This window comes from Amblyomma americanum, chromosome 1 (genome assembly GCF_052857255.1).
Source record: "Amblyomma americanum isolate KBUSLIRL-KWMA chromosome 1, ASM5285725v1, whole genome shotgun sequence".
Classification (NCBI taxonomy): Eukaryota; Metazoa; Arthropoda; class Arachnida; order Ixodida; family Ixodidae; genus Amblyomma; species Amblyomma americanum.
In genome coordinates this window covers 288,561,072-288,576,643 of record NC_135497.1, presented here as the reverse complement: position 1 = coordinate 288,576,643, position 15,572 = coordinate 288,561,072, and the positions used below count along the sequence as shown (strand labels likewise).

Sequence of the window (15,572 nt, the reverse complement as noted above, 5' to 3'; positions counted from 1 at the left end):
TTCCCCGCGGCGGCGGCGGCGGGTCCGGTTGGGTCCGGTTGGGCTTAAACCACTTCGTTCTGGTTGTCACTCTCAACGAGCATGGCTGGGTAATTGATGATGCCTGTCATCTTGGTCTCCGTCTACGCCGCGCCGTCGAACGTGGACCCTCGTAGCACACACAAAGAATGTACCTCGTAGCACACACAAGGAATGTACCTCGTAGCACGCACAAGGAATGTACCTCGTAGCACACAAGGAATGTCACACTCGCTCACCCTCCAGAAGAATGTTCTCCGAACATTTGAGTCCACGCAGCTCCCCTTGTCTTTCTGAATCGCCTCGCACAGTGCGTCCGACAAAACACTTTTCGCTGCACTCAACACCACTGCACAACACCATATGCCTCCGCTGTCATAACTGGCGTCTCCAGGGGCAGCACTGATCTTCTTTTACAGATAAACATGAAACTCAGCACCCAAGCCTCTCCTTTCTAGTCCAAACTGGACGAAATAAATTTACCACAGTAACAAAGGAGCTCCCACTTCTAGCACGATCACGGCACAGACAAAAATATAGATAACGAAAGGAAGTAGGGCAGGTTCTGCATGCGCTCCGCATGCTCTCCTGTGAAGGTGTTACTTAATGACAGAAAGGTTTAACTACCAACTCCGATAACTTAACACATAAGCACATAGCAATGTTATGAGCTGCGGCATTACACAATTCTAACCAGTTCACAACTCCGCTCTGTTTACGCCATTAGTCCGACTTAGCTTTCCGATTTCGCAGCGGATATCGGCCTTCATGAGTCATACTAAGTAAGTCTGTGCCCCTTTGTCTGCTTTGGGACTCGCGAGGGCTCGTGGCAGGAGCCTCTCCTGGCGTTATCTGCGCGGCAACCTCGCGCGCTTCTTCTTCTAGCAATGCATGAAGTAAATCCGGTGGCATTCCGGCCGTCACCTCGGGCGCCTGCCGAACAAATGCAGGAGAGGGCGTTTCTTGCGAACTATCTGCGCGCTCCGCTTCACTTCTGTCCCCATCAAAATCCGCGCTTTCCCTTTCCTCATTTCGTGAATACTGAACCGGTGCCGACTTGAGGCGATTTGCGTGTATCCTTATCAAACGCCGGTTCACGTTTCGGACTCTGAAGTTTACCGGAGAAAGCTTCTCGACAACCTCGCACGGTCCTCTCCACTTCGTCTGGAACTTACGAGCTAGCCCAATCTGCCTTTGGCAGTTTTCAATGTACACGCTGTCCCCCACATCAAACGGCGCGTCTCTAGCACTGCGATCGTGCACCTCCTTCCTGCGCTTCGCCGCTTTCTTTAAGGACTCCTTTGCGATGTCCCTCGCCACTTGCAAGCGCGATTCTAGCTCAACCTTATAGTCGTCCAGTGAAGCGTATGGGACACGACGGGGGCCCTCTGGCACTTCACTAGGCTGGTCCGGGTCTCGGCCGTAGAGAAGAAAGAATGGCGATTCGCCCGTGCTCTCGTGTGCTGCGAAATTGTAGGCAAACATTGCATACGGGAGCCACAAGTCCCAGTCCCGCTGGTCGCGCGAAACAAAATGCGACAGGAACCCGGCCACGGTTTGGTTCAGTCGCTCCACCGCGCCGTTGCAAGCCGGATGGTACGGTGTTGTCTGCTTCTTAGCGATCTTAAGCAGCTCGCAAACTCTCCTCATTAGCTGCGACACGAAGTTCGTTCCTCGATCTGTCAAGAGTTGCCTCGGGGGTCCATGTCGGAGCACGATCTGTTCGACAAATGCTCTTGCAACCGTGTCTGCCTTCTGATCTGGGAGTGCTACCGCTTCCGCGTATTTTGAAAGGTGATTGACAAATACTAAAATGTACTTGTTTCCGGAAGTGGTCGTGGGCAAGGGGCCCATTATGTCCATACCTGTCCGCTCGAAGGGAGCCGAAACCTCAGGGAACGGCTGAATTGGAGCTGGTCTTCGTCCCTTGCGTGTTTTTCTTTCGAGACAGGAATGACACTTCGCACAGTAGTCTCTAACATCCTGTCGCATGCCACTCCAAAAGTACAAACGCTCCACACGCCTGCGTGTCTTCGCTACGCCAAAATGACCGGCGCATGGCGCATCGTGAAACGCGCGAAGAACCCTTTCTGTCCACGACCGAGGTATGACGACTCTCTCCCAAGCGGTTTTCTCTGGTCTCCCTTTCCTGGTTGGCCTCGTGCGCCGACACAGGGTGCCGTCTTTGCCAATGAAATAACCTAGCTGTTCAGGGTGAGACGGTGCGCCCTCTAAGCTTTCGATTATTCGCTTCAGGGCAGGATCTTTGCACTGCTCTGTGCGTAATTCGGCGGGGTCGACTACGGGGACAAACTCATCTATAGCTGCCACGGCAGCTGTGCGGCTGAGTGCATCAGCATTCAGATGTGTCTTTCCTGACTTGTGCTCAACTTCAAAGCAGTATTCCTGCAGGTGTAGATTCCATCTAGCGAGTCGCGAGCTAGGGTCCCTGACACTCATCACCCATTTCAGAGGATGGCAGTCTGTGACTAGATTGAATTTGCGGCCGTAAAGGTAGCATCTGAAGTGCTTTACTGCCCAGACAACGGCGAGGCACTCCCTTTCCGTAGCTCCGTACTTTTGCTCTGTGGGGCTCAGCTGTCGGCTAGCAAAAGCAACGGGATGTTCTTTGCCCTCGATAACCTGAGATAGCACGGCACCAACTGCGAACTTTGACGCATCTGTGGCCATAACGAAGGGCAAACTAAAATCCGGGTGGCGCAACAGCGGTGCACTCATTAGCTTCCTTTTCAGGGCCCCAAAAGCATTCTCCGCGTTTTCGTCCCAGCGAAAGGCGACATTTTTGGCTGTTAAGGTGGTGAGCGGCTTAGCGAGCATGGCTAACTCCTCTATGTGCCTTCGGTAGTAACCGATCAGGCCAAGAAACTGCCGGACCTGGCGGACGCTAGTCGGGGATGGAAAATCCGAGACACACCTTAGTTTCTCAGGGTCCGGTCGCACGCCGTCAGCTGAAACAACGTGCCCGAGGTATTTCACCTCATTTTTGAGGAATTGGCACTTAGAGGGCTTCAGCTTGAGACCCGCTGCTCTTAGTCGCACCAAAACCTGCTCAATATCGCGCAAATGGTTATCAAAACTGTCACTGTATATGATAATGTCATCCATATACACGAAGCACAGCCTCCCCAGAAGACCTGCCAGGATAACATCAGCGGTTCTCTGCCAGACAGCAGGGCTGTTGGCCAGACCCATCGGCATTCTTTTCCATTCATAGTGCCCTGAGGGCGTGTTGAATGCCGTTTTCTCGGCATCTGCCGGATCCATTGCTATCTGCCAGAATCCCGCCGCCATGTCCACTACCGTGAAGTACCTGGCAGAGCCCAGCTGAGAAAGCGTCTCCTGTATATTGGGGATGGGGTATGGATCGATGCGAGTTACGGCATTTAGTTTGCGGTAGTCCACTACCAATCGATACGAGCCATCTGGCTTTTCCACCAATAGTGCTGGTGCTCCCCAGGGTGACTTTGAGTGTTCGACAATGCCGCGATCAATCAGGTCCTGCACCTGCCGCTCCATCTCCTCACGTTGGGAGTAAGGAATCCTGTACGCACGCTGGTAAACGGGCGATGAAGTGCCGGTTTCTATCCTGTGCTTTATAACGCCACAGCAGCCCAAATCCAGGTTGGACGCGGCGAATACCTCCGAGTAGTCGTTCAGCAAACCAGCCAGAGCCTCCCTTTCCCTGGATTTTACGTGAGAAAGATCGAACGACACCTTTGGAGCAGCCGAAGGACTAGCATGCTCTACAGTTGCGAGTACCGTATCGGTGGGCTCACGTTGCTCTATCGCAGAGGTGAAGAAAGCCAATGTTTTGTTCTTGGGAAGGCTCAGTGGCTGCTGGCTACAGTTAACCACCCGTAGGGGCACTCTGTGGGCGTCATTAACTGTCACGAGGCACGCGGCTGCCTTCAGGCCATTGCTGAGAGAGTCGACCGGCTCAAGCACTCCCACGGCGCCGCTCTCTACATCAGAAGGCACAAACGCGTACAAAATGTGCTCCGACCAAGGAAGGACGACCGCCTCCTCGACCAGCCGGACGGCAACCCGCGAATATACCTTCTCCAATGATCCCACTGTTTGACGGGTGTCAATATCGGTAATGCGAATCTCAGCCCCTCTCCTGTTCAAAAACGGAACTTTTGAGCCGCCCGCATTAACCTCTTCCTCAGAGAATGAGACTACTACCTTCCCTTTTCTCAAAAAATCCTGCCCTAATATACCTGACACTTCGTTTGGCAGAGACACCGTGTCCGGGCATACGTAGCAGGGGTGCTCCAATGCAATTCCGCCGAGAGAGAAGTGTAACCGGTAGAGTCCACTTATGCCAAGAGGATCCCCCGTTATGCCTACAAATTTGGTTGCCATACCACCAGACGCTTCCAACACCTCGCGGTCCCCTTTCCTTCGAAGCGTGTTAAAACTGCTCTCCTTAAGCAATGTCACCTTTGACCCCGTATCTATCAACAATTCCATGCAACAACCATTTAACTTGCAACGCACAACAGGGCATGCCTCGTCGGCCACACAAACTACCACCACCTCATCATCCACTGCTCCCTCCCCACGCTCCTCAGGCTGGGGAGGACTAACTAGTTTTTTGTCTCGGTATCTGGAGCCCCGCTGTAGGCTTGCTTAGGGCGTGTCTCGCCTGCTTCTCTTTGTGGCTCCCCACGGCGCACGTTTTGGCAGAACCTGGCGATGTGTCCGCGACCCTGGCAAGCGAAGCATACGATTTCTTCAAAATCTCGCATACCGCGCCTGTAGCTTTGTGGCGGTCTCCGGTTTCCAGCGAATGGGCGCTGTTGAGTGCGCGCTTCAACCTGGCGTTCTACCTGCTGAGATAGCAGCTGTTCCAAGCGATCTAACCGCTCTGTCAAGAGAGCAACCTCAGGGTTGAGCACCGCTCTCTCTATGACGCGTACTCTCGCTGCGGCTGTCGTTAACGCCTCATTTCGTTCCTCATCCAATGCGGCCTCCACGGCTTGGTCGAAATTGCTCGGCTTGCGCGAGAGCACGAACCGGCGCACGGGGTCTTGCAGACCAGCCACGAACAAAGCGGTCATTTCCTCTTTAAGTAGATCCTCCGCGTATTTCTTCCTTAGCTGGTCTCCTTCCTCCTCCCTGCTTAACGTATCGCGTGCTAGGCGCTGAAGCCGCGACGCAAATGTTCGCACGTCCTCCCCTACCATCTGTCCGGCGTCACGGAACCTCTGTACCCGCACGTGACGTGGTTCAGTGTCGAAATGCTCAAACGCGAGCTTCTTAAATTCCGCAAATGATTTTGTGGATTTTACTTTTTCGTCTCGCCATGCAAAATCATGAGCAGCTCCTGCCATCTTACACCTCGCCATTCCCAGCATTTGAGCATCGGACCATCCCCCCATTTTCTCAATCTCTTCTAGCATGGAAAAGAAATCGCAGATTGGAACCCCTGTCTTATCTCCTGTAAACGTCGGAATGACGCTTCCTAATGCCAGCATGCTTGCTCCGAGCGACGGCTGTGGAGTGGGAGCTCCCTCAGATAAAGACATTTTTTTTTTCAAGCCCTCCGGTGCCTCAAGCCTCTCAAATGGGGGTAAAAGTCCCACAATCAGTCCCGTGATTCCCTTTTGATTACAATTTTGAAGTCATGAATGTCGCAGCATTCAGAGGACATTTGCTTTTGAGACCCCACTTCTGACATCAGTGTGATGACCCCCATAATGCGCAGGTCCACACGGGACGGAGAGGCAAAGATACACCGTATGGCTCAGTTTAAACAAACAGATATATTCAATAATCATACATGATTAAGATTCAGAGGCTGGGGCGTCCGAGCTTACGTGCCGACGACTTCATGGGGGCGATGGAGTGGCTCCGGAGTTGGGCTCGAGCGGTTGCTGGCAGAAGCTGCACGCCGTCGGGCTTCGGCGCTGAAGGCCCTCTTGGCGAACGATGTCGTCCTGAGCGAGCGTCTTCCGTACTGCTTCTCGATTTTTATATCCTCTTCTCCATACTCCCTAGGGTGAGGACGCCCACGCCAGAGGGGAAGGAGGGGGGGCTAGGGCTTTCACTTGGGCGCACAAACATACCACCGCGCTTATTGTCTCGCCCCCTTCACGTGTTGAGTCCGAGGGAAAGAATGTTGTCTTCGCGGTAGCGCATAGCGTCGGCTGTGGTACGGCGCGCTCTGGATCGCTGACAGTTCCCTTGTCCTGGAATGTGCCCGGGAGGGCCGCCCCTGAAACCGCCACGCCAATTGGGGAGGATAAAGCCTGTTTCCCCGCGGCGGCGGCGGCGGGTCCGGTTGGGTCCGGTTGGGCTTAAACCACTTCGTTCTGGTTGTCACTCTCAACGAGCATGGCTGGGTAATTGATGATGCCTGTCATCTGGGTCTCCGTCTACGCCGCGCCGTCGAACGTGGATCCTCGTAGCACACACAAAGAATGTACCTCGTAGCACACACAAGGAATGTACCTCGTAGCACACACAAGGAATGTACCTCGTAGCACACAAGGAATGTCACAGTATGGAATTCTAGGTATACCCCTGGACTTAATACGTTCGTACCTGGAGCATCGCACACAAAAAGTTGTAATAAGCGAAAATCTTCCTTCTAAGCGTGTTAATACAGGCGTGCCTCAAGGAAACATCCTAGGACCCCTATTTTTTAACTTTTACATCCCTGTCTTTCCCTCCTCCTCTTTATCTATCTATCTATCTATCTATCTATCTATCTATCTATCTATCTACCTATCTATCTATCTATCTATCTATCTATCTATCTATCTATCTATCTATCTATCTATCTATCTATCTATCTATCTATCTATCTATCTATCTATCTACCTATGTCAGTGACATTGTAAACATTAGTACAAAGCCAGAATATATAATATACGCTGATGACACAAAACCTTTATTTCGAAACAATGGTCACAGCCAACTTGTATATAACATTAATCACTCATTGGAAAATTTAAGCGCTTGGAGCAAACTTAATTCACTGTAGATAAATATAACCAAAACAAAAGCCGTGCTTTTTTCCACAAGGCAGTCTCCGATGCCTATCATGCCCTCAAATATTAATCTAATTTTTGACCATGCTCCTATTGAAGTTGTTGATGAAATGAAAACACTTGGTTTTATTTCAACAAAAATATGTCCTGGGATAGTCACATAAATGAAATAATTTCATGCCTGTCAAAAACAGTAGGTATTTTAGCAAAACTCCATTTTTTCCTACCGCCGAAAATTAAGCTACATATATATAATGCATTATTCTTGTCTCAACTAAACTATTGTTTCCTTGTATGGGGTACAACTACAAACTACACAAACAAATAATAAATCAAATATATGCACTATAAAAAAGGCTATACGCCATATAGCTGGAAAAAACTACTACACCCATACTGCGACGCTTTTTCAGAATTTTAAGTAATGTCAGTGCACTATCTCTACTCACATCACTTAGCAGTTCGCTACAAACAGCACATAACTACCTCTGAGAGTACAATGCTTTCGATCGCCAATCTAACAACACTTACACGAACATATCCTTCGCGTTCTGTTCATAACTGGGCGGTACGCTTCACAAGAACGACGTTTGGCCAGCAAATGCTTGCATGTACTCTTCCCACTCTGTTAAACTATTTTCGCGAAAATAAAGTTAATATTGAAAATGTAAATAAGGAAAGAATACATTCATTCTTTCTCTCGCAAATGTAATTTTTTCTGCTTTTCATGAGGTGTGTTTCTCCTGTGTCTTTTGGAATTTTTGCGGGTTTGTTGCTATGTATAATTGCTATTATTCGCTGATTATGTTTGTCATTCATATTGTGCCTTTATCTTTAACAACAAAAAGACTAAACTATGCGTAGTAAGAGCTAAAATGTCGGCAAATGTACTGGGATGTACTGCCTAAATTGTAAGTGCACCAAATGTTACTTCCATCTTGCTGTTTTGCCATGTAGTGGGGCCTGAGCGCCGTCAAGTGAATTCACCTTCCCTTTTTGCCTCTGGTCCCTCATTTCTTTTTGAAATGAAAATAAACTTCAAACTTCAAACCAGCAGGAGCCATTACATTTGAACGTTTGGAAAAAATGCTCAATCAGTCAAAGAAACTGTTTTGACGGGAAACGAAGAAAATTTTAAGGACACAAACACTTTTGAGGGCACGATGGACTTCAGTTAAGGGCCAAACTAAGCCCACAGCCAGTCAGCCACTTATGTACCTCTCCGAGATAATTGCCAGATCTGTTCAGCACCAAACTACAAAAAGAAATATGCGCATGTGTTAAAAAACGGCAAAAAATAAATGCATATGTCTCCTTAATCAGGCACTAGTAATGCCGAGGGAGGGGTAGAATCAATATAGTGCATGGAAATGAATCTAAACACAAAATTTTCTAGCGCTGCTCTGGGCATGCCGCCGAGTTCCGGGCCAGACAAGCTCTATAGTTAGATACAACTCAAAACTGAAGCAGTATGGACACCTCAAAAGTAACTCCATCTGACGGCATGGACCTGTTGTCACACCATCGTGACCAACTGCCTCTCTCCTGCTTACTTATAACTGGTAGTTACCATGGCAGGTGCAAGGCAACTGATCACAATGTTGTGACAATAGTTCCATGTCGTGGGCTGGAAGTCTTCCTTTAAGAGACCTTTACAGATTCATTCTCGTATTATATACGACTGTATATACCGTTACAAAGTGCACAAAGGTTTGTTGCTGCACAATTTTGTTTTCATTGTCATTACATTACGAACCGATGGGTCACGTTCACTGGTACCGAAAAGTGCCAGTTCCTCTTAGAACTGGACATAACTTTAATAATAGATAATTTTTTTTTGAGTGCGTAGTGTTCAACTCGAAACAATATCATAGCTCCTTGAGTAAATACCTCCAAGAAGTGTATCATAATTTCTTGCTGAACAGTTTAGTTTTTACCTGATTTTGTCTGAAGCGGTAAAACCACATTTCATTGAGGATAGTGACTTTGTCCGGCAGTAAAGTCGCATTTCGTACAAAGGAAATTGGATCGAAACCAGTCCATCTTTTCTTGCCACTTGATTCAAACTCCGAACATCAAGACCAAAAAGAACATGGCGATCACCATTAGGAACAGAATGGCTGTGCAGCCCAGCCAGAGGCCTCAGGGCACAAATAACTTTCCTAGCTTTTTGAAACGTCCGCTTTTATTGAGAGTAGCCTTAGACAGAAGTAATTAAGCGACGGTAACTCTTCCATCTGGTCAGGACACTAGCATGACTCCCAGTGCTTGAGAAGGTATACATCATTTAAATGCGTTGCTTCCATTTTTAGAGAATAAAGCTAGAACTAGCTAAAATAAGCCACAACCACCAGTTGAAAGGGTGACAGCGAATCACAGTAAGCAGTGGGTGCGCCAAAAATACTTGCGACTAAGATTATTTACATTGTAGGAACAAAATAGGCTCAGTGCAGTGCAATTTCGAAGCACAAGTCAGTTAGGACATTTGAAATTCATTCTTAGAGTTGTGGGCCACATTCTTTCTTAATCATTACCACCCTCGACACCTTTGCTTCACGCAACAAGCTTCCATACTTATACGCTACACTCCAAACCGGTGCTTAAAACCCTAGTTGCGACGAAAATACCGCGGCCACTGGAAGGGCAGCGTAAATGAAGCCCTATAAGGAAAGCTCGAAGCTACTAAAGCGACACTGCAGAGAGAAATGGAACAAAACGAAAAATTGGAACCTGAAAAATTGTTTTGAGGAATGGAAATTGCACAGTAACTCTCTCACATTTCTCAGTGGACACCCGAACTGCGCCGTAAGGAAGGGATAAAGGAGGAAGTGAAAAAAAAAGAAAGTAAACGACTGACTGCATTTTCTTTGTCTTTGGCTACTTTTCACGGGCAGGGCGGGCACCCCGCTTTCCGTATTTCTAAGCGAGGAATCTGACATAGGAACACGATGTTTAACCCCATTTACTGGACGAAAAGTCCAAGAAATACACTTTTCAAGTGAGAGTATACCCCTCCAAACCGCCCCTCCAAGAGTGAGGCCCTGCCGTAGTACTTCCGGCCCTGGGCGCACTGATATGCACGATATTGCACTGATATTGCAAAAAAACCTTATCAACTCGTCCCTCAGTTCACCTCACTTTGCTTGGGTTAACTGTGTCACAAAAACTCGCGTTCGAAACTGCTACGGAATGCTACGTTGGGTTTAACTACCCAAAGCTGCAAATTTTGGAGTATGAGGAACGCCGAAGTGAAGGGCTCTGGATTCCGACCACACGGGTTTCTTCACCCGCTTAGGACACGGTTCGTAAACGGGTACAAGAGAATCGCTGAGTGGCAAAACCACTTCGGAAACAAGCACATGAACTAGTTCCTCGAAGCATCACCGTTTCACAGGCCACTTCACAAACAGTTCCGAGGCTACCTACGCCGCGGAAAGTACTATTCAGTAGAACGGGCTCTCATCTAATGCTCGCGTGAAAAAGCACGACAATAAAGAAGCACTTACCTTGATATGCTCGAAAACAAACGAACGTCAGAAAGCCGAGCTCAACACAAGATGTTGAGAATAAATCCCACTAACGCATTCAGTGGACACACCGAACAGTGGGCTCTGCACAACGCACCAAAATTCCTTCTGCAGGGACTTGTGCAACGGCGCTAGCTGTGTGACAATTATGACAACAGTCGAAATTGGAACTTTACTCGGCGCTCATGTCAGACAAAATTGGCTAACACATTTGTTTGTTTAAAGTTGCGCTTAATGTTTTCAACTTTTCTTGTAATACTACTGGCGCTGGACCCCTTTACCACTTTGAAGCTACTTAACTTTCTCAACGTACGGGCATAGAGAATAGATTTTCTTTCTCTATGGTACGGGTACTCATACATCCAGGCATAACGTAACGTTTTTCATCTCTCTAGGCAGAGGCAAGTTTAGTAAAATCGAACTAGAATATTGGGAAGTGACCATGCTAGCCGCAGCTGACACCGCCAAGCCACACCACGCTTTTCGTGTCTTTATTTTTTCAGATGAAGTTATCAGAAGCAACGGGTTTGAGCTTTTCATTCCTCGACTCTTTCGTTTCAACGCTTTACCATGGAAAAGAAGAAAAAGAAAAACCACACGCGGTGCTCGTGCCAAAACGAAAGATCGGGTACCTTGGTTTTTGCGAAGTCGACGGACGAGGCACTTTTTGTATTAGCAGTATTTAAAAAGAACGTTTTTTTTTAAGAATTGTAAATCGCGCAGTATCTGCCTCACCGGCGGACAGTTGCACCGCGCCGCAAGGGAAGTGATAGAGGAGCGATTGAGAGTTAAAAAAATTGCTGGTAGTTTACCTCTGGTTAACCCTGGTTGAAACCAAAAAGCTGCATTTCCCTCTCTACGCTTGTGGTGGAGTGTCTGGCGGCTTCCATAGATAGCCATACTGACACGCACAGAGTAGTAGGCATTTTTTTATTTGTTATACATCTTACTTTCTTGGAAGCGACGTTAAAGGGACACTGAGGAGAAATTGAAGTTGGCTTGTATCGTTAGAATACCAGCTCCTGATCACAATAACGCCGCTCTTATCGAAAACAAAGCTCTCGTAAGGTAGAAAATAGCTAGAACCAAAATACAGGTATCGCCGCAACAGACCAATCTCGCAAGTACAAGCGTGATGTCTTCCTAGGACAAGAGGCGCCACCTTGGAGGAATTTTCCTTCCTACATGTGCTCACGAATCTCTGAGGCTGGCAAAGGAAGGTTGCGCACCGCACCGCTAGCCGTCAGATATCACGGCGTCTGCGTTTACGTCACGTTTCACGTCACTCAGTTCTGTGACGTCATAAGAGTTGCCGTGACGTCTGAAGAGTTCCCTGAGTTTGAATCAGCGCGGCGGGAAAAACTTTTTCAACTTCGAATCCAAATTTCTTTGAAATAAAGGCATCTTTCGCGCCCGGACAAGCGGCAGCAAAGTAATGAAATGCCGAACTATCAGGTTTTGCTAACAAAAAAAATTGATAGAGTTCTCCTCTGTGTCCCTTTAAAGGCGCTCGCACAAGAGAGCACATATTTAATATAGCTTCGGTGATATTTACAACTGTATTATTACTCGTTGCATGCGGAGATATAGAACCGATTCCGGCTTCAAGCGACGAACAAACCCTGCAGGTAATTTCAGAAACCAAAATTGAAAAAGAAATTTGTTTTCTGGGGAAAGGAAATGGCGCAATGTGACACAGGCCTGATTTGCTTTTCTTAAAACAAACTCTCATTTTCCTTCCCTTAGGGCACGATTCGGGTGTCCACCGATATATGTGAGACAGGCGTAATATCTTTTCTTTCAAACCAATTTTCATTTCATATTCCTTCACGCCCTCCGCGGTCGCTCAGTGTTTAGGGCTCTCGGGTAGTGATCCGGAGTACTCCAGTTAGAACCCGGCCGCTGCCGCCGCGTTTTGATGAAGGCGAAACACTAAGGCGCCCGTGTGCTTTCCTGTGTCAGTACACGTTAAAGATCCCCAAGTGGTGAAAATTATTCCGGAGCCCTCCACTATGCCACCTCTTTATTCCTTTCTTCTCTTAATCCCTCCTTTATTCCTTCTCTTACGGCGCGGCTCACGCGCCCGCGGATACGTGCGACAGATACTGCGCAATTTCCTTTCCCAAAAAACGTTTTTCTTTTATTACGGAGCCCTCCACTACGGCACCTGTTTCTTCCTTTCTTCTCTTAATTTCTCCTTCATCCCTTCCCTTACGGCGCGATTTTTGTGTCCGCCGATATGTTAGAGAGATACTACGCCGTTTCCTTTTCCCAAAAACGAATTTTATTATTATTACTTTCCCCTATTCTCTCTTCCTGTCCCCTCATATCTTTCATATCATTTCGCCTTTCCGTCTGCTATCCTTTATTTCCGATGCCCCAGCTCAGGTGCTTCGGTATCGATGGAAGATGCCGGGGTTAGCTAAAATATTTTCCTTCCTTCGTATTAGTTTAATAAAACCACTTACTATTACTATTTACGGGCGCGTATCTCCCCCTATCCTCTCCTCCTGTCCCCTCACCTCTTTCATTTCATTTCTCCATTCTGCCTGCTATCCTTTATTTCCGCTGCCCCAGCTCAGGTGCTTCAGTGTTGGTTACAGATGCTGGGGCTAGCAAAAATCTTTTCCTTTCTTTTCTATTATTCTTTTGTAGCGAGAGCTACATTAAGCTACCAGTCCAGCATTTCGCGGTATATGGAAGAGGAAAGTTGTGCGCATGCGCCTGTACCGCGGCAACCGAAGAGGCCCAAACTGCGGCGTGCGCTACAATCAGAACAAGAGCTACATATAGAACAACAATTGCGAACAATTCCCACTTTAGGAGGCAAAAAGTATAAAACAAACAACACTGAAAGGTCGTAAATGCTAGCAAAAAACAAGAAAAATAAATGAAAGGAATTCAATGATTTCTCGCAATATTACGTTCTTAAGGAGCTTTTTGGGAATAAGTTTTCTGAAATCAAGTAGTTTTTCAGTGCGATTTAGTAGAGACGGTATTTGGAACTGTGCGTGTAAAAAACATTCATTTCAAGAATGTCTTGGCGGCGGTTACCAGTGGTGTTGGCTTAACACCACTGGCCACACCAAGAAGTGACGACGAAACATTGAATGTTTGCTGGACTTTTGGCGCGAACATTATATCGAAAGCCCAGTAAAGGCACAGCAGAGCGCTGAGGGCATCTGCGAGAGTGTTTTCAGTAATGCTTACTTCTTCTAAGCATACAAAGAATTTCGTAGCTTCCAGGACGTGTTCTCCCTCATACATTACTGCCGGGTAGGAAGCTGTGGCAGCCGTGTCCTGCTGTAGAAAAATTTTTCCCATTAGTTGGTACACCTTTAAAACAATCATTTCATCAAAAAAAAAAGAATACTTTGCAGCCTGCTATTAAAGCCATGTTAAAACATTATGCACTGATGCTAGTTTATGCCAAGTGTTTTGCTCGCCTTTCTGCAGGCGAATGCAGATTCTGCATTTCACTTTGACAAAACATGTCACGCAACACTAATGCACTGAATCTGTGCATTCTTGGAGAGCTTGCCTAACTTCAAACGCATAGAGCTGTTTCATGCGCACTGTTGCATATCATACCCGACTAAAATGTGGCCGCTGTGCCTTGGTCTTAAATTTGTAGCCCCAAAACTATTTCTGCAGCTTAGCCGCTTGGACCTGTATGTATGAGACAGAACACATCTGTTTTGTGTTGTTTCTGCCTGCCTGTGCTCTTTTAGTTCTTATGATGTTGAAACTATAGTTTGATACAACTAAGAATGCGGCAGTGACTGCCCCTCAGAAAAGGCCCCCCAGCAATGGCTTTGACTGGCTCTCATTACATCAGTGTTAATCCCCTAGTGCTAAATCGCAGGTAAATGGCAGGTGCATCTGTGAAACGGAATTAACCACAACATCATAACAATCGGCTGACGTCTTTGGAACTTCCTTTGAGGGGATTTACCGCTGCATTTTTTAGTTGTATCTGACTAAAGCCGAATTCTTTGAATCAAGTTATTGTGGTACATCACGTGTCCCAGCTAACTTGAGCCAAGGGTTAAAAAATAAATTATTTGAGACAGGCGAGTGAAACCAGTTGCATATTGGTGACAGCCATCTTGCTCGCCACAGGCAATTTATTGTTCTGCAATTCATTATCAGTTTAAATATATAAATTAATAAATATTGACTTTAGACAACAAATTGCATTTGAAGAGTTCTCGAGCACTTTCAGAAACCCCCATTCAATTATTTACGATAAGGAAACCCTCACGGGTGTCTTTTTTCCCAGCTCCATAGAAAGCCTGCGAAATACAAAAATAAACCACGTGACTAGCGCATTCGCACAACACGATCGTGCTGCTCTCAAGCATGGTTTGAACAAACAAAATCACCTGCAGTCTTGACTCTACGGCCGCGCATCAGCGGCAGGCCGATGTTGGCGGTAGTTTCTCGTCTGCGTCAGCCAATTTGCACACATTACTGTGCGAGTTGGCCCCGCCAACATATCTGCCTGCCGCTGGGGCCGGGCCGTCGAGTCAAGGCTGCAGGTGATTCGTTTGTTCAAACCACGCTTGAGAGCAGCACGATCGTGGCGCGCGAATGCGCTAGTGACGCGGTTAATTTTTGTATTTGGCGGGCTTTCTTTGGAGCCGGGAAAAAAAGATGCAAGTGAGGGTTAATTTATAGTAAATGATGGAATAGGGGTTTTTAAAGGCGCTCGTCCATTCTTCATATGCAATTTGTTGTCTACAATGAATGTTTATTAATTTAGATAATTAAACAAATAATCAATTGCGAAAAAACTGCCTGTGGTGCACAAGATGTCTTTCACTAATAATCAACTGGTTTTACTCGCCTGTCTCTAGTAATTTTTTTAACGCTTGGCTCAAGTTAGCAGGGACACCGGGTATGTCACTGCATATGGTGGAATTTGACTCCGAGTGCAAGAAGTGTTTGTGTCGACACAGGTTTTGATTCAAGTTTCGATTTCTCAGGGTCAATTCAAACAGGATTT

General features: G+C 47.1%; 1 protein-coding gene across 1 annotated transcript in view; it reads right to left on the bottom strand.

Moving 5' to 3' along the window:
* Nucleotides 1-10,630, bottom strand: part of LOC144118738 (uncharacterized) — a 71,658-nt gene extending 61,028 nt beyond the window's left edge. Inside the window, exon 1 of the mRNA XM_077651585.1 lies at nucleotides 10,544-10,630. The gene's annotated coding sequence lies outside the window, so the exon portion shown is untranslated. The remainder of the gene's footprint in view (nucleotides 1-10,543) is intronic.
* Between the last annotated feature and the right edge of the window lie 4,942 nt (nucleotides 10,631-15,572).